Genomic DNA, 22856 nt, shown 5'->3' with positions numbered 1-22856 from the left:
AGCTTAATAAATTTGTCTCGCAATTTACAGGTGGAATATGTAATTTATTTTGTTATTAGTTTACGTTTAATGCTTTAAATGTGTGACCGTATATTTTAAGAAAAATTAGCACACAACTAAACAGGGGCTTGGTTAAGTATCCATCGCTTGTGCATATAACCCTTTCATTGTTCCATGATCACATGAGCATTCCACTTTTGTTCTTGGTGTGCAACGTTGTGGCGAGTATACGATCGGTAATTAATTACTCCTGCTTTTCATTGGAGATTTATGTGAATATAAAGTACTCCTACAAATTAACGTAGAGTACCCGTACCGTACTAGTAAATGGCTAACCGAGTGAGTCACCCTCCGGTTCGGCCGTGCGGGCGGAGCGTCGCGACGCGGTGGAAGCTGGCTACCCGTCCCCCCATACGCTAGCCGCCACTGACATGTGGACCGACCGTACGATGGGTCCCACGCGGCCAGAGACATCAACGTTCGCGAAGCTGCGTCGCCGTACGACTCGCGGACGGGCCAAGGAGCCTTCCTTCCTTTTCTCCCGCCTTGGGCCCAGGCGCCCAGGTGGGCCAGCACGCAGCGGTCGACGACGCGGCCGCCGGGGCCCACGAAGCAGCCGAATGATGCCGCGGGCGTGGCGCTCCGCTCGCTCGCCCGGCCCGCGGGGTTGGCTTTCGCTTTCCAGCTTTCGTCGCCGGATCGATACACACATGCACGTCGCTGACCCACTTCGGCGGCTGTCGCTCGTTTCACTCGTATAGCCGTGTTCGATCGATTCGACTGTTACCACGTAGACGTAGTACGAAACATCCACCAGCCATCGTTGCCCCCAAAATACACGCGAGTGGCGCCAACGGTTGTGACTGTTCACTGGACAAGGAAGCGAGTAGACCAACAGTGTCACCTGTTCGGTTGCTTGGCTGCGTTTGTACAGTTTTCCCCGGACAATTGTGACGCTTTCCTCATCTCGGAATTGCTACACACGTACTCGTACATCTTTCGTCGCGGAAAGAACTGCGAGAAGTGAAGAGAGAAAAAAAAGTGAAACGGGTAGGAAATATATACTGGCACGCACGCGTGCACGTACGCCACATAATTGGTACGGCCGCTGCGGCAAAGGAAAGAGCGAGCAAGGTAATAAGTCTAATAAGGCAGGAATAGGATTAGGAGGTGGTGATGAGAGGAGAAGGCGGCATGCACGCAGGCACATGGCGATCGCGGAGACCGCAAGCAATCCGTCCGATCCGGCCGCCTCTGTCGCCCTCTCCCCTTTCCCAGGGCCAGCTTGGATCGACAGCATATGGAGATGGAGATGAGCCCTTTGTTCACGTTACCTGCAACACTTGGCCCAGCTAGAAATCGATCGGTACGTGCATGCAGCCGGCGATGGTGGCGACGCTGACACCGGCCGGAGGACGACGCCCGCCGGTGACGCGCGCGCCGACAATGGCAAGGACGAGTTAACCGGCGGAGCAATGGCGCCGATGAGGTGATGACTTTGAGACAGGGGTCAGACGTACTCACGTAGAGTAAGATCGAAGCTGTTGTGAGTCGATGCATATCTAGTTAGGCCCTGTTTCTTTTAACTTGAGATTATTATAATCTAGATTATTGAGTTAGATTACTATAAATTAGATTGTTATAATCTGTAGTAGAATAAGCGGTTAGTTGTTTCTTTTTTAGATTATTAGAGCCTAGATTATTGGGTTTGCAAGTTTAAAGAGAGAGTGGGGGTGGCATGGTGGGTAATTTTTCACCCAATAATCTAGAAAAGCTCAACTAAATGAGCTTATCAGATTATAATAAGTTGGGCTCCAGATTATAATAAGCTATTTCAATAAGTTGTCTGTTTCTTTCAGCTTACTACCAATAATTTAAATTATAATAATTCTAAGCTGAAAAAACAGGGCCTTAATTAGCGAATTTAGAGCCGAATTTATGCTTGTTGAAGTACCCGAGAACTTAATTGCAGTGTGGCAGTTAATGATGAACCGTCTTCTACGATACTGGCACTGCAGTAGATGCACTGCAGTTAACTTCGTGGTTACGGCGCCAACGACTGGGTCTCGTATGGTTCCAGAAATGGCCACAGGTAAAATTATGGATGTGTTCGTACCTAAGTACAATTACTAGCCACTACTACTGCAGATGAATGTAGACACAGCGGTACTTTCTGGGACATTTGTTTGACTATGAAAATGCCGAGGAACGTGCTAGTACTACATTAGTACCACTACTACTATGTGTACTGTATCTGTACTCTGTCTGTATCCATCGTCAGGAGCTAGCATCACCTATCAAGTATCAATAGCAAATGTTGGATTGGTTGGATGTTGGAACAGAGCAGCAGCAACAGCAGCCTGCATTTGATCTCATCTCGGCTCATGATCTCTTCTCTTAGGGCATTCACAACTCAAAACACTAGACATAGTTTCCATAAACTCCATATCATCAAGATACTAGTATTAGACACTACTCTTCCAATACATACACTACTATTCCATACTTAAATTTAATACTACTTATATCACATAATGTCTTGGATGTTGTGTAGAAACCATGTCTCGTGCAAGATATGGTTTTCTTCTCTTTCCTCATTTATTCACTTGTCACATTATTTTTTATTATAGGTGACAGCTTATTTAATGCTATGAACATCATCCTAGTCATTGGGTTGGGAATGCCCTTAATGATATTCGTACGACGAATTACTCTTGACGAATTGCAAATCGCATCTCCTCGATTTGTTCCTATTCCAGATCCCCACGTGATGGCATTAACCTATTGATACGCTTGTGTTTTTGTTCTTTCCGAATCTTGGCAGAAAAGAGCCAAATATTAGCTAGCACGCAACCCGCAGTATCGTACCACAGCCCCTTCTTTAATCTAACACAAACCGTTCTCAAATCTCTAATTTGTTCCGAGCTGTCAGTAAACAGGTGACAAATTGCTGTATCCTGTGTGTATTAGTAGTTCAGAGACCCCAAGCTTAAACAGAAGCTGAGAAAACCTGCATAATTACGCCCCGATCGAGTGTACCACTCTGGCTAAATGATGGCGTCCCTTTTTTTGGAAGAAAAAGCCTGTGACCTTTTTTTCTTCCTGCGGGCCAGGTAGCACGATCAGTGTAAGCACTAAGCAAGGCCCCACCGTTTGCAGCCCTCGGATCGCCTAATCTGGTGACACCTGGCCCCGTCGACCGTTCCATTGTGTTGATGGTGTTTCATTTCGATCGAACAAGTCGACGGAATTAGGAGAGGTCTATAGTTCCTTTTCGTTACTTATGTACGAATGCACATTGAATATCACTGTGATGAGGCCGGTGCCGAAGCTGTCCATGAAAGGGAGGCGACAACGGTGCAAGTACGTGAGCCAGTATCAGCAGCACGCGAAAGTCGCGCGTGCTTTCTTCTTGACGTTGATAACACAGAGTAGCAGTAGGAGTATACTATACGGTGAGGTTAAGCGTAACGGTAAATTTTGGATGGTAGTAGTGTCATCAACGTCTCTAGCAGCATCATGAACGACAGCGTTTCTGCAAAGGCAGCTGAATAGCTGATGTTGTCGTCTTCGAGTATATACTGCTAGTCTGCTACTGTACTCACTACACTGCACTTTGGCTGCGTTTAGTTCAGCGTAAAATTTAGATTTTGGTTGAAATTGAAGATGATGTGACTGAAAAGTTGTATGCGTATGACAGATTGATGTGATGAAAAAGGATTGAAGTTTGGATCCAAACTTTGGATCTAAACACAGCCATTGTCTACCTTTGGTTCCAACGGAAATATATACTCTCACCGCCATCATTTGCCGTGTAAGTGTAATACTCGGAGGTGGCTAGAATTATTGAGAAGGTGTGAGCTAGCTAAGTAGCTAGTACTCGAGAAAGAAAAAAATTGAAAGTTTGGTTGGAATTGAAATGATGTAATGGAAAAGTTAAAAGTTTATGTGTGTAGAAAAATTTTGATGTGATGAAAATGTTGAAAGTTTAAAGAAAAAAATTAGAACTAAACTCGGCCCAAGTCGACCGAGATTGCTCCCGCGGCGTGGTCCATGGTCCACGCCTCGCTCGCTGCCGCTGGGCCCATCCGATCGATTGCCCCCGCCTGTATCGCTGCATATGGCCTGACATTTCGCGGTGCGCGCCTGGCGAAAACCTGCGCGGAAAAAAAGCCTCGCCTTGTCGTGAGCCGTGGTGTCGTCTCCCAGCACCGCGCGCTACCCCCGCGGCCGCTTGCGGCCGCAGGCGCGGTTGCCGGTTGGCAATCACGTCGGATTCCAAGGATGGCTCGCTGGCTAAGCTGCCCGGTTGCGGGAGCGCGGTGGGCGCGGGCGCGCGGCCGGCACGGCGCGCACAAAGCTTCACCTCTGGACCGGTCGGAAGCGTCACGCGTGCGTACTGCGTAGAGTACGTGCACTAATCAAAGGGCAAAGCTAACGACACGTTAAACGCTTTGAGAGAGATTTGTGCTTTTGTCGCGGCGAATTATTTGCGTGGGCCTGCGGCACGTACGGCGACGGGGTCTCGGATTAGTCCCTGTCCGAATGCGTTGGGCTGCTTGTTTTTCTCTGCGCGAAAAGGGCGAAACAGAGAAAAGTTGGGTGAAGCCACTGTGTCCGTGTCCGCGGCGACGTGCAAGGACAGAGGCCACTGTGCCCTGCTCTGCGTCTCCCCAAAGCTAGCTATAGCTCTACGCGAGGCCGTGTTGTGCTGTGTGTATCTCTCGTCACATGGCGAAAGTGGAAGGGGGGAGAACAAAGCGGCATTCCGTTCAGATTAATTACCACGCAAAGCTCTTTGGCAAAGTGATCAACGAACCATGGCAGAGATGATCAGATTTCCAGCATGCATGCGAGGCGGCCTTAACTTTGTGTCGATAGAAGTTTCTCTTGATCAGCTTTTGCTTTGCGAGACAAGTGTTTTTTGTGCTTTGTTTTGCATGCCACAATGATGATGCGGTGATTATGTCAGTCACTCTGTCAGCGAGTGAACCGCACTTGTACTTCCACTCGAAACTACTGGCGTCCAGTGCACTATGCATTGCCGCCTCAATTTACTGCTAACTTCCAACTTCCAAGTTCCGACCATCATTTCTCTGTTCTATGTACAGTATGATCACGTAAGATTAAATGTGCGTGTACTGTCGAAACAACGCAAAGAAAAACATGCATATTAACTGCTGTTTAATCGAGCCAACAAGAGCATAAATAGTGGTACTCTGTTATGAGAAGTGCAACGCGACAAGTTGTGCATTTGTTGTACAACCGGAGCTATTGACACATGTGACCAGGGTCACCTCTCCAATTCATACGTACCTCTCCTACAAATCTCGTGCCAATAATGCAAGGTTAAGTTAGGGCCACGTACGGACAACAAACATGACACGTCGACGAAATAGTGTTGTGCTTACAAGTTACAACCAATGCGATTTACAATTTTCGAGTGCATAGTTATCTCATAGTGTGAGATTTGTTGGAAAAAGAATCACCTAAATTTGTAGCCATTGGATATCAAATAATCTCCTTGCTCCACCAAATACATGTATAGCCTCTCCTTTCAAAACTCTATCTCTTCCTCCACTTCCTATATGGTTATACCATACACTTGGCCAGTTGTTGTTATCCGGTTGGTGTCGTGCGTACTCTGTCTCAATCACTACTTTAAACGCGCACACACATCCGACATCAATGAGCACCTCTAATGTGAGACTAAATCCAACACACATCCTACATGAATGAGCACCTCCAATGTGGGACTAAATCCAATAGTCTCTTCCGTCACGCATCGAATCCAACAATCTTCTCCTTACATCAACCCATGTGACCCCGAAGACTTGTGATCTATGGAAATTGTTCCGGGTACCAAACATAGGCTTCAATACCATTTGTTAGAAAACCGGCCCAAAATCACTATCCGAAACCAAATGCGGATGAAATGTTATAGGAGATCCAAACACAATAATACATGACATGTGAGACACGATATTTGTTAACGAAGTTCAACCAAAGTCTATATCTCCAGAGTACTTATTACATGTGCTTCTCCATGATCCAACATATTACAGTATATCGGAGTTACAACGACCTTCGGCTGGACACCACCGACAGCCGCTACCTCTAGCCTATACTAAGTCGTTATACGGTTACAACAGATCTACCCCTCTATTTAAGAGAGAATAGAGTCCGACTCTTACTCTATTATAAAACTTAGTACAACTCAAAGTCCGCTCGTTCCACTTAGCCATAAGTTAGTGCCGATGCATGACTTCCATTCGAAGACAGTAACGATACTTCCAACTAAATTGTAAACAATTTTGTACATATATTCAATAGAAACTCTAACACAGCCGATGGATTGAACATGCTGAAGTATACCTCTACTAGAAGTCTGCTTATTGTTTTCTTCTAAGGAAAGCACGCATATCGTTAAGAGAGATGCTCCGGTGCAATATATTTGAAGTATTCTACTCTGAGTAGAATTAATCTGGACTGTTTATTTTAAAGGGCAGGTAAGTAATCTCCTAATATCCTGACGAGAGTGGTGGCCGTGACGTTCTGCGTGATGCTGGCGGCGTGCCACGGCGCGACGACCATCGCGGCGTTCCAGATCTGCGCCTAGGTCTGGCTCGCCACGTCGCTCCTCGCCGACGGCCTCGCCGTCGCCAGCCAGGTGAGCTAGCTAGCTAGCTACCTACCTAGCTTAGCCTAAATTCCGATGATATATGCATAGCTGCTTAATTAACTTTGCTTAATTTGATCAATCAACCTCAGGCCTTGCTTGCCAGCGTGTTTGCAAAGAAGGATCACTACAAGGTGGCGGTGACCACCGCCCGCGTGCTGCAGCTCACCGTCGTCCTTGGCGTCGGGCTGACGGCCTTCCTCGCCGCCGGCATGTGGTTCGGCGGCGGCGTTTTCACCAGCGACGCCGCCGTCATCAGCACTATCCACAAAGGCGTTCCGGTACGATGGTCGTCATAAGCAAGAACGGATTAATCTTTAGAGATTAGTAAACATTTTTCTCACGAACATATCTGACGATTGTCTCCAAATCGATTAGTTCGTCGCTGGCACGCAGACGATAAACACGCTGGCCTTCGTCTTCGACGGCGAATGGAGGGGAATGGCGTCGATTAGGATAGGATAGGGAGAGGGTGAATAGTTAGATAATGACAGATTACAATAATACCCCTACGCGAATTATTATCTCTGGACAAATATAGCACTCTACATTTCTACTCTAATAAAATCTGGTGGGAGTAGAATTAGATCTCAACCCTACGATTAAATACGATCAACGGCACGGATTAATTTCTACTCCAAGTAGAAAGCACCGGAGCGAGACTCTATTGTTAATTGTATTCATGTTAATAATTAACAGGATCATGATCTTAGGATCATACATCGCATCAAAATTTGTGATATAAAGGTTGTATAAGTTGAACAGTAATCTCTGACAGCACTTTATTTTACTTGATTTAAGATCAAGATCTGAATGATGCCCCAGATCACAATATCCTGCAATATGGATCGAGAATTAATGTAGCTAGCAATCTTTCTGCCACAAGCTACCAAATTAAATGAAACTAGTGTAATCATCTAGGCATTATAATCTCCATAATTAATACTAGATTAAGGCATTATTATGCACGTTTTATATCCAAGTCATCTGTGGTACTAAAGCAGATCTTGCAAACCAATTAGCCAGCCCATATGTAAGGAAGCAAAGATAATTGATCTACCAACAGACATATTAAAGTGGCCTTCAAATCAGAGGAAAGCAGCAGCTTCCTATATGCATCCTCTTTTACTCCTACTTCTGATATGTTGTTCTTGCTGTTAGAATCTGCACCGGAAAGGTGGTGGTTGGTTTCTCGGGTATCACCCAGAAAGGATGGCCCAAATGTCCTTCTGCTCCTTTAATTGTGGCTGATTGATAGCGCCCTTGGCGCTCTACCGTTCATGAAATAAAATCCTTTGCTTTTGAGAGACGAGGTGAGAGAGAATATCTGCATATGCTTCTTGAATTATTGCTGGGCATATGCTCTGTGATCTGTAATTCAGCTGAGGCAGTCAAGCAGAGGAGAAGAAGAATGTGGTTAATATGCTGATTATCTTGGCAGACAGGCTTGACATAGGATAAGATGTAGCTCTAGATTCCCCTTTTTTTTCACAGATCATGTAGTGACCAGCAACTGGAATCCATGACACGACAATAAGATTACACGTTAGTGGTGGTCGATCTGGAGGATGTGTGTCATTTGTCACAGTGTGAGCCACTACTGTGCATAAAGTTTTGCATGGTTGCATGAGCATTATTACTGAAGGGAGTTAATCTCAAACAGTCATTCATCAGACTAGCACTGTAGAAATTATCACCAAAGCAATCAGCTTATTATTTTTTTCCTGCGGATTTTATGTCATGGGCTTAATTAGATTTCTTATTGCAAACTGGTAGCAGCAGTGTTCTTCCTTAAATTCAAGAATGCTGTGGGGGAAGCTCAAGCTAGCTGCACTGGTTGTGACTTGTGAGAATGTGCTGTTCTTGTCATGTTGTTCTTCATGAGTTTTACTCTCGTAGTCTACTGACCAGTGATCAGAAGATGACAGGGATCACGGTTCTTGCCAAAAACAAAAGTTGGTGGTTGTGCTTTTATATGCAGCTTCCAAATATGTAGAACAATCATCAGCCGATCCAACCAGGAGACGACAAATTGAGAATACAGCCCAGATCGTTAAATTGGAGGAGTCTCAGAAGCAACAAGAGTGTTGGAAGTTATTTCAGACAGAAAAAAATAGTTGATGTGACAGATTTATTGAAATGAGTATTCCATGGTACTTCATGGCAGTCTTTTCTATCTTTACACCATATTAAAAATAAGAGAGTGTATCAAACAGTATAATCTCCTGAAACCATATTCCCCCTTAAGCAGCCAACTCGGCCCTCAAGTTCTCACTTTATTCACTGTTTATTGCTCAAAATTACTCAAGTAGACAAAATAAAACACCAAGCTAGTGGTAATATCTGGGTGAATGACTGTTTATAACTTGAGAGACCAAATGGACATTTTTTTTATTAGTTAGTCCCTGTTTGGAATTAATGAGGATCATGAAATTGAAAATATGAGTTCCATAAATATTACATAAGACTTCTTTTTTGAACATTCTACTTTTGCAGGAATCCAAAGAAATTCAGTGCTCCAAACAGAGCATATGGCGCTCAAACTTACCATCTACAGTACATGACGCCATTAACTTTGGGCCGCCAAACTTATCTCGAGTCTTACATCTTCCCGTTTTGGCCCATTAATTTTGTTGGACTGGATTGATTTGTGATACACGGATACCACAGCCTTTTCTTTGGTGAACCCCAGCCAATTAGCAAAGGAATAAGCCTATTTTCTTTCCTCTACTCATGCCCCTGGTTGAATCGCATCCTTCAACCGCAAAACCGGGTATAACCCATTTCCAACTTTTAAAACCGTAGCAAATCGACTTCCCAGGCGGTTTCGTCCTGCGTGGCACTTACATGGCAGGTTGACTTGGTCTTTATACCATGTGGCGCTAAAATAAAAATAGACCTTAAATGGGACCCACATGTCAGTAAGTAAAACAATAAAAATAAATTTCAGGTCCACGTGTCAGCTACCTTTAATTTTCACCTCCCTCTTTAACCTCTCTCTCTCTTTCTCAGGTGGAAGGCAACAGCGGCGAGACAGAGCACGGCGGAGGAGTGCGGGAGGGAGGCGGTGGTGGGGAAAGAGGAGAGGAGGCGGCGGTGAGGCCGGAGGAGGCAAGGACGGGGATGAGGCGGTGGAGGAAGGGCACAGGAGGGGAGGCGGTGGCGGACAGGGAGGAGAGGAGGCGGCAACGAGGCTTCCTCACCACTGCTCTTTCTCCGCTCCCGCCGTCCTGCTGCTCCCGCCACCTCGCCACTCTCCCAATCTCACTCATCGTCGACGATAAAGAGGGAGGAGTTAGGTAACTGACACGTGGGTTCAAAATTTATTTTTTTATTTAGGTTTATTTTTATTTTAGTGCCATGTAAGTGCCACATCGATGCCACATTGGATGAAGACAAGTCGACCCGCCATGTAAGTACCACGTAGGACGAAAACGCCTTCGAAACCGTCGGGGGAGTCGATTTGCAACCAAGCACATGAGTTGAAGGAGGCCAAGTAGACTTATTTCCATTAGCAAATCAACATTTTTTTCTTTTCCAATTACATGGTGGACGCACACACACAAACACCACCATATGTAACACCACGCTCACACTCCTGTAAATGCGTACCCTAACAATTATGCTAAGAGACAGAAACCAGTTGCATGTCCCTAATCTCACTAAAATCTCATTAAAACACGTATATATGTGTAATATTCATTGACATTAGAAAAAGTTATCATCTAAAAAAAGTATGCAATCACAAACCCACTACCACACCAGTAAAACTTTTCCAAATCGTTAATATGATCACGTAGATGTCACCTCGGTCTCGGCGCCATCGTGTGGATTGTAGCCGAGGGCTGTTAACCTCGGCATCGACGGCAAAGAAAGTTGATGTTGTCCGGTGTACGGGATGATGACGAGTTTATGTGGAGGAAGCAACGAAAATGCTACCTCACACGTGGATCTGCAAAACCAACCGTTATTTTTTCTCTAATCAAGATCAGTCAAATTTCAAACTTCTTAATTAATACTAACAGATGGCTTACGTTAAAACCATATCAAACACACAAAAGCCAATAGCTTATAGAACTTAATTATTTCAAGAACTCTCAGTGGTAGTGATGCAAACTAGGAAACTCCTTTGGAGAATCCGTGTTGAATGCCCCGATTCCTTGTTCTTCTCCCCATCTAATCACATATATACTCACATATGAACTGTTAAATCCTCGGAGGACCTTCCAAAATTTCCTCACAATCCAACCAAGATGAGACGCCAAATCACATTATCCGTCCTAATCATCATCCTCCTAGCACTAGGCGAATCAGTCACAGACGCGTCGTCCCATTCCCAGGAGGATCAGCTCATCAAGTTCATGGAGTCCAGGGCCTTGAAGAGGCTCAGAAACAGGCCCAACAAAAACGGGCCTGGAGAAGACGACCAATGGGCCGATCCCGGCAGATTCAGCCACCTGGCGACGCGCAGCGTCAGCTCACCGGAGAGCACCAAGGAGGACGACAGGATCACCGCGCTGCCCGGCCAGCCGCGCGGCGTCAACTTCGCGCAGTTCGCCGGCTACGTGACGGTGGACAGGAAGAACGGCCGTGAGCTGTTCTACTACTTCGTCGAGTCCCCCTACGACGCCTCCACCAAACCGCTCATCCTCTGGCTCAACGGAGGTACGTATACACGCTTGATATGCTAATGAGTTACGATGCTCTCTACCGATAGTATCAAGTGGTTTTAATCGAGTTTATAGGGCCTGGTTGCTCGTCGCTCGGGTTCGGCGCGATGAAGGAGCTTGGTCCGTTCCGGGTTAACCCCGATGGCAAGACGCTAAGCAGGAACAAGCATGCTTGGAACAACTGTAAGCGAAAGCTAAAAATATTTTTATGGTACTCTATATTGGTAGTTTGGTACCCCATCCGTTTTATATTGTAAGATTTCATTAATATCTATATGAATGTGGACAATGCTTGAAAGTCTTGCATTGTTAAACAGAGAAAATAGTATTCTAGATAGCTTCTTAGTTTTAAAAAGTTCCAACAGTGAGTGACGTGGCGTGTGAAATCATGCAGTGGCTAACGTGATCTTCCTTGAGTCGCCGGCGGGTGTTGGGTTCTCCTACTCGATGAACTCCTCCGACTACAGTGATGTAGGTGACCAAATAACGGCGGAGGACACATACGTCTTCCTACTCAACTGGTTTAATCGGTTCCCCGAGTACAAGGGCCGTGACTTCTACATCGCCGGTGAGAGTTATGGCGGCCACTACGTCCCGCAGATCGCCACCATTGTCACGTTTATCAACCATCTCTTTGACGGCGATACCCCCTTCAACCTCCGTGGCATCTTTGTGAGTTATTATTCCTCCTTATGCTAGAAATCGATTGAACCAATGCACACTTTGGATCTCTGTTATTGCAAATTTTCTTGATTGAAAATTTACAATTACTATTCACGATACTGGTTGAGTGCAATTGAAGTTTTGTAAAATTTGAACGGTGTGCCTTTACCATTGAGTTCTCCATCACCTTCTCCTTTTCTTGCCTCCTCCACCTCCTCTCTCCCTCTTCCTCTCTTATACGAGGCGACCGACAAGGCATGCGAGTAGCGGCGTGCATAGGGCGATCGACAAGATGTGTGAGCGGCGGCCTCGCTTGTCTCCCCACCGCTTCTGCTTGCTCCATCCGCTGCTACCACGCGTCCTCAATGCTCGTCTGGTGGTGGTGGTGGCAACTCATCCCACATGTCCTCGATGTTTCGAAGCCGGCGGCTCGCTCCGGTCATCGTTGACACCGGATCTCGCTCATCGTCGCCATTGATGGTGGGTGGCTGTCTGGCTGCTCATGCACATCTCGTGGACACCATATCCGTTCATCCACATATCATCGAAGCTGGATATATCAGTCCTAACCTCACCGCCACCTAGCCAAGCCCCACCCTCACTGAGTCATCATCGCTATTTTTTTTCCCTTTCTACTCTGTGGATGGCAGCAAGCAGCAAGGGTGCCAAACGAGGTGGAGAAGGCCGTCTAGTTGTGGTCCATGATGACAACAACAATGGAAGAGGGTGGCTTGGTCAGGTGCTAAAAAACTCGACAACAATGGCATGGATTGAATTTTACAAAATTTTAGTGACACTCAACTGGTATCACAATTTTTTTTAATCACAAATAGTGGCGTTAGATTTTTAATCGTGAAAATTTGTAATGGCATGAATCCAATTAACCCTAGAACAAATCAACGACTTAACCAAGGTCTGAAATTTCCGAAATTTTGGACCCCTCTCCCTACATGTAACTATATTGGCACGAATTTTCGGATCTTTTCATTTCTTTGTGAATTGTCAAAATTTATTTGAATTCAGTAAAAAAATATTTAAATTTTCTGAAATTGACGAAATAGTAAGTATAACCCTGGACTTGGCCATGTGGATCTCTTCTTCTAGGTTGGCAATCCGCTGCTTGATGAGTACAAGAACGGGGAGGGTAACCTGGAGTTCCTGTGGAGCCACGGCGTGATCTCCGACGAGGTCTGGGGCAAGATCCTCGCCAACTGCACCTTCACCTCCTCCGACGACTGGCCGTGCTTCGTGGCGGCGCACTCGTTCCAGAGAGGGAACATAGATCGCTACAACATCTACGCTCCGGTCTGCCTCCACGAGCAAGATGGAACCTTTCGATCCAGCGGCTATGTAAGATCATAACTTTTTTGCAGGATCAGCTTTTCCCCATGAGAATTGAACAGAGAAATAATGTAATGCTGCCATGCTGTGTTCATCAAAACTGAATTGCATCTTGGTTTTGATTCAGTTACCTGGCTATGATCCGTGCATCGACTACTACATCCCTCGTTACCTCAACAATCCCGATGTGCAAAAAGCATTGCACGCACGAGCTGACACGAACTGGTCAGGTTGCAAGTAAGTATTTTTTTTTTTTTGACTAAGTTGCAAGTAAGTATTCCTACTTAATGTTCAGATCCTCTGAAATTTTCACCCAATTCACCACATGATACTCTCATACTGAGAGGTGCCATAAGCTCTGCTACAATGATTTGCACTAATCTTTAATCATGATTCAATGGTGGATGGACCCCATTTATTTTACCCTTCAAGGTCTCTGAGATCCATACAATCCTCTCTTACGCTCTATTCTTCTTTCAGTCTAGACTTGGCCTGGAACGATTCCCCTGATTCCATGGTGCGAACCATCAAAAGGCTGGTGGAAAATGGATTAAGCGTATGGATTTATAGGTACAATATGCTATTCCAAGCACATTGAGAATTGCATAATAGTTGGCTTAATGGTTGCTAATAAGGTTTCCCTCTATATATTTTTCAGTGGTGATATGGATTCAATATGCTCACTTACTGCGACAAGGTACTCCGTCAAGGACCTTAATCTGACTATCACGCATAAGTGGCGTCCTTGGTACACACCTGATAATGAGGTAATGGACAAGCAGAAGCAAATTAAGCTTAATAGTGTGATTAGTCTGAACTGAGACATGATCTGTGATTTTTGGTATGAAATGGGGGTGTTTGCAGGTTGGAGGCTATGTTCAGCAGTACGAAGGAGGATTCACGCTAGCATCAGTGAGGGGAGCTGGACATCTGGTTCCATCTTTCCAGCCTAAGAGATCACTTGTTCTCCTCTACTCTTTCCTGAAGGGCATGCTCCCACCTGCTGATATCCCGAAGTAATTTGAGTATTCGCATTTTCAGTGTTCTCTGAATTTCTGATCGAATGATCAGTCAGCTTTCTACTTCCATTTGGTGAAATTTGGTTGCCTACTCAGGTTAAGTCTTGTGCTTACAGATATATCCTGAAAAGTTGTAATGGGGCTGTTTCCATCAAAGTGGGAGACTGAATAAAGAGAATTACATTTTCTGGCTTGTGCAGGATAAGAATCTTTGAACTAATTGGTGCATATTTACCTCTTACTTAGATTGATTTAAACTCTAAAGGCAACCTTTTCATAATTAAAATATTTGCAAGCTCAAATGCTAAATCTTGAGATTGTTACTATATTCATGAGAAGGCAGCCAAGCAAAAGATGGCAAGTGTGTTGCTTGAATAATAGGACAAAGATGAAATACAAGATGCGCAAGTTGTTGGGAGTTGAGATTTATCCTTCTGATGTTCAAGCTGAAGTTGGTTATATAGCTATCAAGTTTATAAATACTAGCAAAACGCCAATACTTTGCTATTGACAGAAGGAAAAAAAATATCATAATATGTCATAGCAATATATATTTTTTTTTATCAAATATTTTAGTATGACTTGTTTGCTTATTTGGTTATCTGTTATTCACTTATTTGAACCAAATGTTCGACTATTCCATGATATTAGAAAATATCAGGAGACAATTTATAGAATTGCAAAAGTAATAGTGGTGTGGCAGATTCACTGCCATCTTTAATAGAGGTCTTTTAGGTCTTTCACAGTGCAAGCTACGCAAATTGAATGGCCATGTGAAACAGTTGATTCCACGTTGGATAGAAGTATTTGAAGGAACGAGGATTGCTCCCATCTAGCAGGTACCACGGTACTAGCCCGGTACCAAATCTCAGCAGTTCATTCAGCTCGATCGGACGGTGGAAATTATGCGGTACCTCCAGGTACATATTTGCCCATGAGATGGTATCGGAATAGTTAGAGGGGTGGAAGGGTAATGTTGTCTTTTCGCGTAGGGATCATCTCGATTCAGCTCTGATCCGTGACAGGTGGCGGCGAGGTGGTCCTTGGGAGGTGGTGGCGGCTGATCCGTAGGCGGCAGCGGCGACAGCTGATTCGTGGGAGGCGGCGGCGGCGTGGGAGGCGGCGAGTAGGTGGTCCATGGGAAGCGACGAGGAGGTGGTGGCTGGTCCGTGGGCTGCGGTGGTGAGGTGGTGTTGGCGGCGGTGTCTGGTGCTTGGGCCCGTGTCCGTGAGGTGGCGGCGGCGATGGCGTCGGCAGCGGGTGGTTCGTGGCGGGCGTGGTGGTTCAGTAGCGGGTGGTTCGTGGTGGGCATCCTTCTTCAACCTCTGGTTATTCTGTAGGACTGCCCACAGCTCAAGCACTCAACTGTTATGTTGAGAAAACGAAGGCAGAAGAGAGAAAATGAAGCTAGAGCTGGAAATGGCTGACCGGCTTTCAGACATGGAAAATTCATTCAAGAAGTTGTCCAAGCAGAAAAAAGAGACTGATGACATTAGAAATTGGTTCATAGGAACAGTAGCTGTAGCTGTGTTCCTTCTCATGAAGCTATTTGATAATATGTACTATGCTTGCCATTGTTGATTTTGTACATGTCAATTACCAGAATTAATGGATGGGGATCACTCAGCATGTTGATGTCTCAGCAACCAATCCATGTGAATTATGTTTATCTATCTCCCACTGTCTGAAACTCTAAATTACAGCTTCTTCAGATGGGTTGTCTAACTTATCCTTTAGTTTTAGATTCTTGCTAAGTTATAGTTCGTTCTGTTTGGCTGAAAATTTGCAGAATTCTGTTTATCTATCTCCCACTGTCTGAAACTCTGAATTACTCACTAGTACGAGTATGTTTGTTTTAGTCTTTCAGAATCATGTAAATTATACTTTTTTTCAGTAATTATTGCCCATGTGTCTAGCACTATACTCCAGTGATTCCTCAACTTTTACATCTCTAGATGGATTGCTGTTCATTGAAAACACTTGTTTGTAACCATTGTTGTGCTGTTGATCACTCCACAGAATGACATGTATTTTACAGGAGATCGAGCAAAAACAGCAGACAAAATATTAATGGCTCTCAATACGACATATATATCATGCTCTGTTCACAGCAGACAAAAATTAAGTCAAAAGCTTCATTCAACGATAGATCATGCCCTGTAAACAGCATAAAAAAACAGACGACAGATGAGCTTAAAATTTTCAATTCAAAGATTAAAGTTTCCAGCAAAAGCTTGTGCTTTTCTCACAAATTCATTAAAAAAACATGGTAGATTGAATTGTTCATTACAAAATAACTAGATCATATGGTGGAGTAGTGTTTGAGCCGTAATGGGGGCCTAGGCTGCGCCGATGGCAGCGGAGGAGGTTAGGTACTTGCTTGAGCCGTTGAGGGAGGGATAGGGGACACAGAATACCACCACATCTTCGCTCGTGAATGCGGCGGCGTTGCTGGTGACGGAGCGCGTCGTTGGCTTCGCTGCCGCGGACAGCAGATGGATGGGGAAAAAATCGACACCGGCGGAGGCGTGGATGCGGGGCGAGCGCGCCGTTTTTTCCAGTACCACGACCGCAGACGGCAGATGGATGGGAAAAAATCGTCCGGCGGGGCGTGGATGCGGCGCAACTGCTCCGTTTTTGCGCTCGGATGGAGGAATAGATGAAAAAGAACCGATGCGGGGAGGGAGGAAAGAAAGAGCACAGCGAGGGAGGAAAGCGGCGGCGTGACTCCGGAATCATTCCGCTTCTCTTTTCTGTTTCCCAATCGTATCCTTTCAAGATGGACGGCCAGATTTAATCTTGTACCTCCCGGTACTAGTACCGGCCGGTACAGGCTGTCGGACGGGAGTAAAACTCGGAGGAGAATCTTCTACTGGATGGTTGAGGCTAAATGCTACGTAGATGCACTGTGAAAGGCCTTAAAGGAGTATAGATGAAAGTAGCAGTGAGAAAAAAAGGCAAAAAATAAAAACATAGAGAGAATGTTGAAATATGTTACACATAGAAACTTAGAAAACACGAGTTATTTTAACTTGTATTTTGTTTATAGGACACATGTGGATATATTTTGGAAAAGATTTATGTAAGCAATGTTTAATAATTTTCTAAAAAGTATAGGAGTAAAATCTAGAGCGGGTAGCAGATCTTCTTCCTTTGTTATGGTATTGGATTATCTTTTTTTTTTCAACTGAATATTATGACTAATCCTAATTAAGCATGCTACACTATACGCCAATTGGAACCTTTCTGGGTAACTGTTTTGGCAAACAAAAGGACAAGACAAGAATATGAAACCGTGAGGTGAGTCGAGCTTGTGTACAAAAAGGAACTGGACAACTTACTGCCGGCGACCTCAGTATTCAAATGAGCACTAACCTGAAGAATTCTTCAAGGTTCCAATACTAATAGTTTGAGCATATTATCCTTCCACCAACTGAGGCCCTGACCAATATAAGCAATCGAGCACCACTGTAATCTCCCTCACATTGGCAGCAACACAGCAACTAAACCATTTCATCGTAAATGATGAGCAACACACTATCCTTTAGCTTCGTTCTCATCATTTGCGTGGCAGCATTGCACGCAAATGGATCGCCAGAAGAGGCCAGATTCAGAGAGTTCGTGCGATCCAGAAGGAGCAGCACTGTTACTGTCAGTGGCAGCAATGGCTACAGTGCACGTGAGCCAGGAGCAAGAGTTAGCAGTAGACTCCAAGAAGAGTACTCTGTCTCCGACCAGAGCAATCTGAAGGCCGCCGATAAGATCAGGGCGCTGCCTGGCCAGCCCAAGGGCGTCGGCTTCAACCAGTACGGCGGGTACGTGACCGTCGACGAGATGAACGGCCGTGCTCTCTTCTACTACTTCGTCGAGGCGACGACTGACGCCGCGGCGAAGCCACTCCTCCTGTGGCTCAATGGAGGTTAGTCTACTGTCTCTCTACTGGCATACATAGTTACATTATTCTCAATGCACTGCCTGAAACTTTACTGTTGATACAGCTCGTCCTCTGTCTGAAACTGTGTTAATTGATGTTCAGGTCCCGGGTGCTCGTCAGTTGGCTATGGAGCAATGATAGAACTTGGTCCATTCAGGATAAACAGCGACAATAAAACACTCAGCAGAAATGAGTACGCCTGGAACAATGGTTAGACGCAGCAATAGCAGTTGCAATTTATACTACCACCTACTTAGTAGTAGAAGTCATAAATCAATGACTTAGATCGCTTATACAAATGATAATAAGATCGCTTCTACTAATGATAATACAAATAGGAGAATATTAATAGTAAAGATCACCGAAAAAATACTCACAGTTTTAGTAGTATGTGTTTTCTAAGCATTTTGCACTTATGCTCTTTACAGTTCTTTTCAAGAGAATCCATGCCTGTAGACCTCTTATAATGTGTGCACACACAAAAATTTGCGCAAGCAGCATATATATGATTATGATTAAACTGCCGTTGCATGAGGAAATTAGTTTCAGAGTACTAGTTTCACTTTGCCGAAATTTTTTCAGTGGCTAATGTGCTCTTCCTGGAATCGCCTGCTGGTGTGGGATTTTCTTACTCCAACACATCTTCTGACTACGACAAGAGCGGCGACCAAAGAACAGCCAATGACTCGTACATCTTCCTAGTCAATTGGCTTGAGAGGTTCCCGGAGTACAAAGGACGTGCCTTCTACATCTCTGGCGAGAGCTATGCTGGACACTACGCTCCACAGCTTGCAGCCACCATCCTGACTCACAACATGGAGAGCAAGAGAATGATCATAAACCTACAGGGTATACTGGTGCGTGAAATTCAGAGACTGAAACATTTTGCATTGTTTTTTTTTAACAGAAAATAGCACTAGAGTGCCTTTTCATTGAATAGAGCGGGAGAAAATACAACCCCTAGGGGCAACAGGAAAAAAATCGAGAAACTGTAGCTATACACTATACATAGTGCGGGATTAACTCGCGCAGCCGCTTAGCCCCTACTAAAGCCCAAAGGCTAGCCTCTTCTTTGATTTTTGACAGGAGGAAACTTGTTGCCACCTCTTTGTGGTCAAAGATTCGCCGATTTCTCTCCTTCCAGATTTCCCATACAACTAGAAGGATGAGTGATCGGAGTCCTTTCTTGGAACATTTGGCGTGTTTGCGATGTTCTCCCACCACTGTTGTACTGACTGTGCCTCCTCCCATTGAGCCGGCTCAATTTGCTGATATCCCACCCATCCATCAACAAGGCCCCACATCCTTTTAGTGTATCTACAAGTGGCAACAAGGTGCAGCGCCGTCTCAGCCTCACAGCGGCACAGAGGACAACATCCGTTGTTTTGCCAACCCCTGGTCGCAAGTCGATCTGAGGTCCAGACTCTATTTTGGATGATGAGCCAAGCATGAAATTTACATTTCCCCGGTGCCCAGACTTTCCAGATTAAGGAGTTGAAGCTTGTGCTCGGCGTTCCTTGGCATTGCGCATGGTAGGCCGAGGAAGCCGTGTAGCGTCTACTACTTGTGAATTTCCAGGTAATCTGGTCCGGTTCTCCAGTGTCTAAGTGAACATTCCGGACCGCTTTCCATAGGGCGACTAGTTGTTCGACGAGGTGTACTGTAATAGGAGAGTGGGATTCCAAAGCCAGATCTTGAACCCAGGCGTCGTCCTCCTTTCCATTTCGATCATTTTGCATTGTTAAAACTGAACTTTTTCAAACATTTTGTCATGGTTAGCAGTTTAGCACTAAGTATGCCTCTACTTGTTCAGGTTGGCAACCCTTGCCTTGACGAGTTCAAGAACCTGAAGGGGCAAATTGACTACTTGTGGAGTCATGGGGTGATATCAGATGAGGTGCTGGCCAACATCACCAAGAACTGCAGGTTCAGTCCGTCAGACGGTAAAGCATGCTCTGATGCTATGGACGCATTTGATTCTGGTAACACCGATCCCTACGACATATACGGACCGGTTTGCATCAACGCACCCGACGGAAAATTCTTCCCCAGCCGCATTGTAAGAGATACAAAGGGTCACCTCCTCCATGGAGTACTATTTGCTCGAGTCTTTTGTGTGTGTTCTGAAAATTGTTTCTGTTTCTAAATTGTGCAGGTGCCAGGCTATGATCCATGCAGCAACTACTACATCCACGCTTACCTTAACAATCCCGTGGTACAGAAGGCTCTCCATGCTAGAGTGACAACGTGGTTAGGCTGCAAGTGAGATCTCTGAGCAGAGTACTAATGAGCTAACAGTATGCATCCACTTTAACAATTTCTTCTTGAACTGAGCTTAGAAACTTGCACTGGAAAGATGCACCAGTGTCCATGGTGCCAACGCTCAAATGGTTGATGGAACACGGATTGCCAGTGTGGTTGTATAGGTAAGATTGTTCATGTCTCAGATCAAACTGTAACCACTACATTTCTGCCGAAATGCAAGCTTGTGACAACTGACAACTAACAAATACTCAAACCAGACTAACTAATACTCCCTCCATTTCAGGTTATAAGACTTTCTAGCATTGTTCATATTCATATAGATGTTAATGAATCTAGACACATACATATATCTAGATTCATTAACATATATATGAATGTGAACAATGTTAGAAAGTCTTATAATATGAAACGGAGGAAGTACATATCTGCCAAAATGCAAGCTTGTGGCAAATATTCAAATCGAACTGTAACTAGTACTATATTTCTAAGGTAATTTTACCATCCTTAAAAAGGTAACAAGAGATACTATATTTTCTATTATAAAATTTAGTAACTCTAAATACTAGATACCTCCAGATACCGAATTTTTAGTGCAAAGTCTAATTACCTCAAGGTACTTTCTCAAAAACCACAAAATTTCTCATATATACCAAAATGCAAGCTTGGGAGTTGTGACCAAGTACTCAACCTTTTTTCCAGCGGCGACCTCGACTCCGTGTGCCCGCTCACAGCCACGAGGTACTCCGTCGGTGACCTCGGCCTCGCCGTCACTGAACCATGGCGCCCATGGACAGCAAACAGAGAGGTAATACGAACATGAGCACAAATTCAGAAATTATAATCTCCCCTGTTCTGTTCTGACTGAAAGAAAAATATGTCCTTTTCGCGTCAGGTTGGAGGGTATGTTCAGCAATACACGGGTGGGCTAGTGTTCATCTCCGTAAGGGGAGCTGGCCATCAGGTCCCTTACTTCCAGCCTGAGAAAGCACTCATCGTTGTCAGCTCCTTCCTGAGGGGAGCACTCCCGCCTTATGTCAAACAGCAGTAAATTTTTGTCGTGTGATGTATGCAGCATTCCTGTATGAAATACGTGAATCCAAAATGTTGATTCTTCTTGCCTGAAAACAGTTTCAGGACTATTGAGTCTTGATGAAAGTTGGGAAATCCCTGGACTTCGCCAGTGTTCCGGGCTTCCTGCGATTCACGGGGTTTATAGAGTCTCCGCCCTGCTCCATGCGCGGCACGCCGGCAACGAGAGTGGTGGTGGCCTAACCTTTGTCGCCGCTAGTTGGTTGGGGTGGAGATCAGGAAATGGCCTTGCTATGGCGAACATCGTCTAGCCCTGGCCCCTGGGCCGGTGTATAGATGGCCAAACCCAACGACCCGGTCCACGGCATGGAGATTTGGCCCAGCCCAAACACGGCATGCCCTGGCTGTTGTCGGGTCCATGCAGGCTCAGCCCGACTGTGTCTGGGTCTCTTCCTTCGCACGATGTGTTGGCTCGGCACGGGCCGCTCCAACATTCATAGAGGCAAAATAGATGACGGATGCAAGGTAGACTTATTTTAACCATATAAGACACGGCCAAAGAGATGAGGGACGCAAAATAAACTTATTTCCAGTCATATAAGACATGGCCCAAAGAGATAATTGAGGCAAAATAGACTTATTACAAGGAGGAGCACGGTGGGCTTATCGTGCCTTTGGCCAGCCTGGCACAACTCGACTAATCTCGGGACGTGTCTGGTCATTCCAGGCCAGTTTAGTGGTTACCGTTTAGCCTAAGGGGGGCGGATTTAAGCGTTGGGTGACTGGGTCAATGCTCGGCTGAATTAATCTATGATAAAATATTCGAATAAAGAGAAATATTATAACTTTCGCCTATCCTTTTTCATAAGACATGGATAACCAAGCTATTGAACAAGAAGCATATCAAATTGAGTGAATCCAAAAGAGGGAACACGGCTACACGAACTAGGCATACTCCTAGACAACAGGACGGGGCCAAGGTGGTTGAAGCAAGGCTAAGAACGATGGAGGCATGCTAGCATCGGCACAATATCGACGTAAAATGGATGAAAGGAAAGAGCGAAACGGAATGTGTTGCTAGGGGTTCAATGGCAGCGAGAGGTGCATCAAGCATGGTTCTGTGACCATAAGAGAAAAACAAAGAGGAGAGGGGTAGGGGCAGATAAGAGGGTACATGGAGACGTCGCCTGGGAGACAAATATATTTGGTAGCTAAAAGCGGATATGAGAGGAGGCATATGGAAGAGGTAGCCACTA

At 45.2% G+C, this 22856-nt stretch overlaps 2 pseudogenes; both read left to right on the top strand.

The window, feature by feature from the left end:
* The first annotated feature begins 6562 nt into the window (after positions 1-6562).
* Positions 6563-7144, top strand: LOC127783801 (protein DETOXIFICATION 42-like; annotated as a pseudogene).
* Positions 7145-11040: 3896 nt separating this feature from the next.
* On the top strand, positions 11041-21619 carry LOC127783799 (serine carboxypeptidase 1-like; annotated as a pseudogene).
* The last annotated feature ends 1237 nt before the right edge of the window (positions 21620-22856 follow it).

The sequence above is a fragment of the Oryza glaberrima genome, chromosome 9, assembly GCF_000147395.1.
Source record: "Oryza glaberrima chromosome 9, OglaRS2, whole genome shotgun sequence".
Taxonomy (NCBI): Eukaryota; Viridiplantae; Streptophyta; class Magnoliopsida; order Poales; family Poaceae; genus Oryza; species Oryza glaberrima.
Note: the sequence above shows the minus strand (reverse complement) of the source record. Positions and strands in the feature narration are given on the sequence as shown.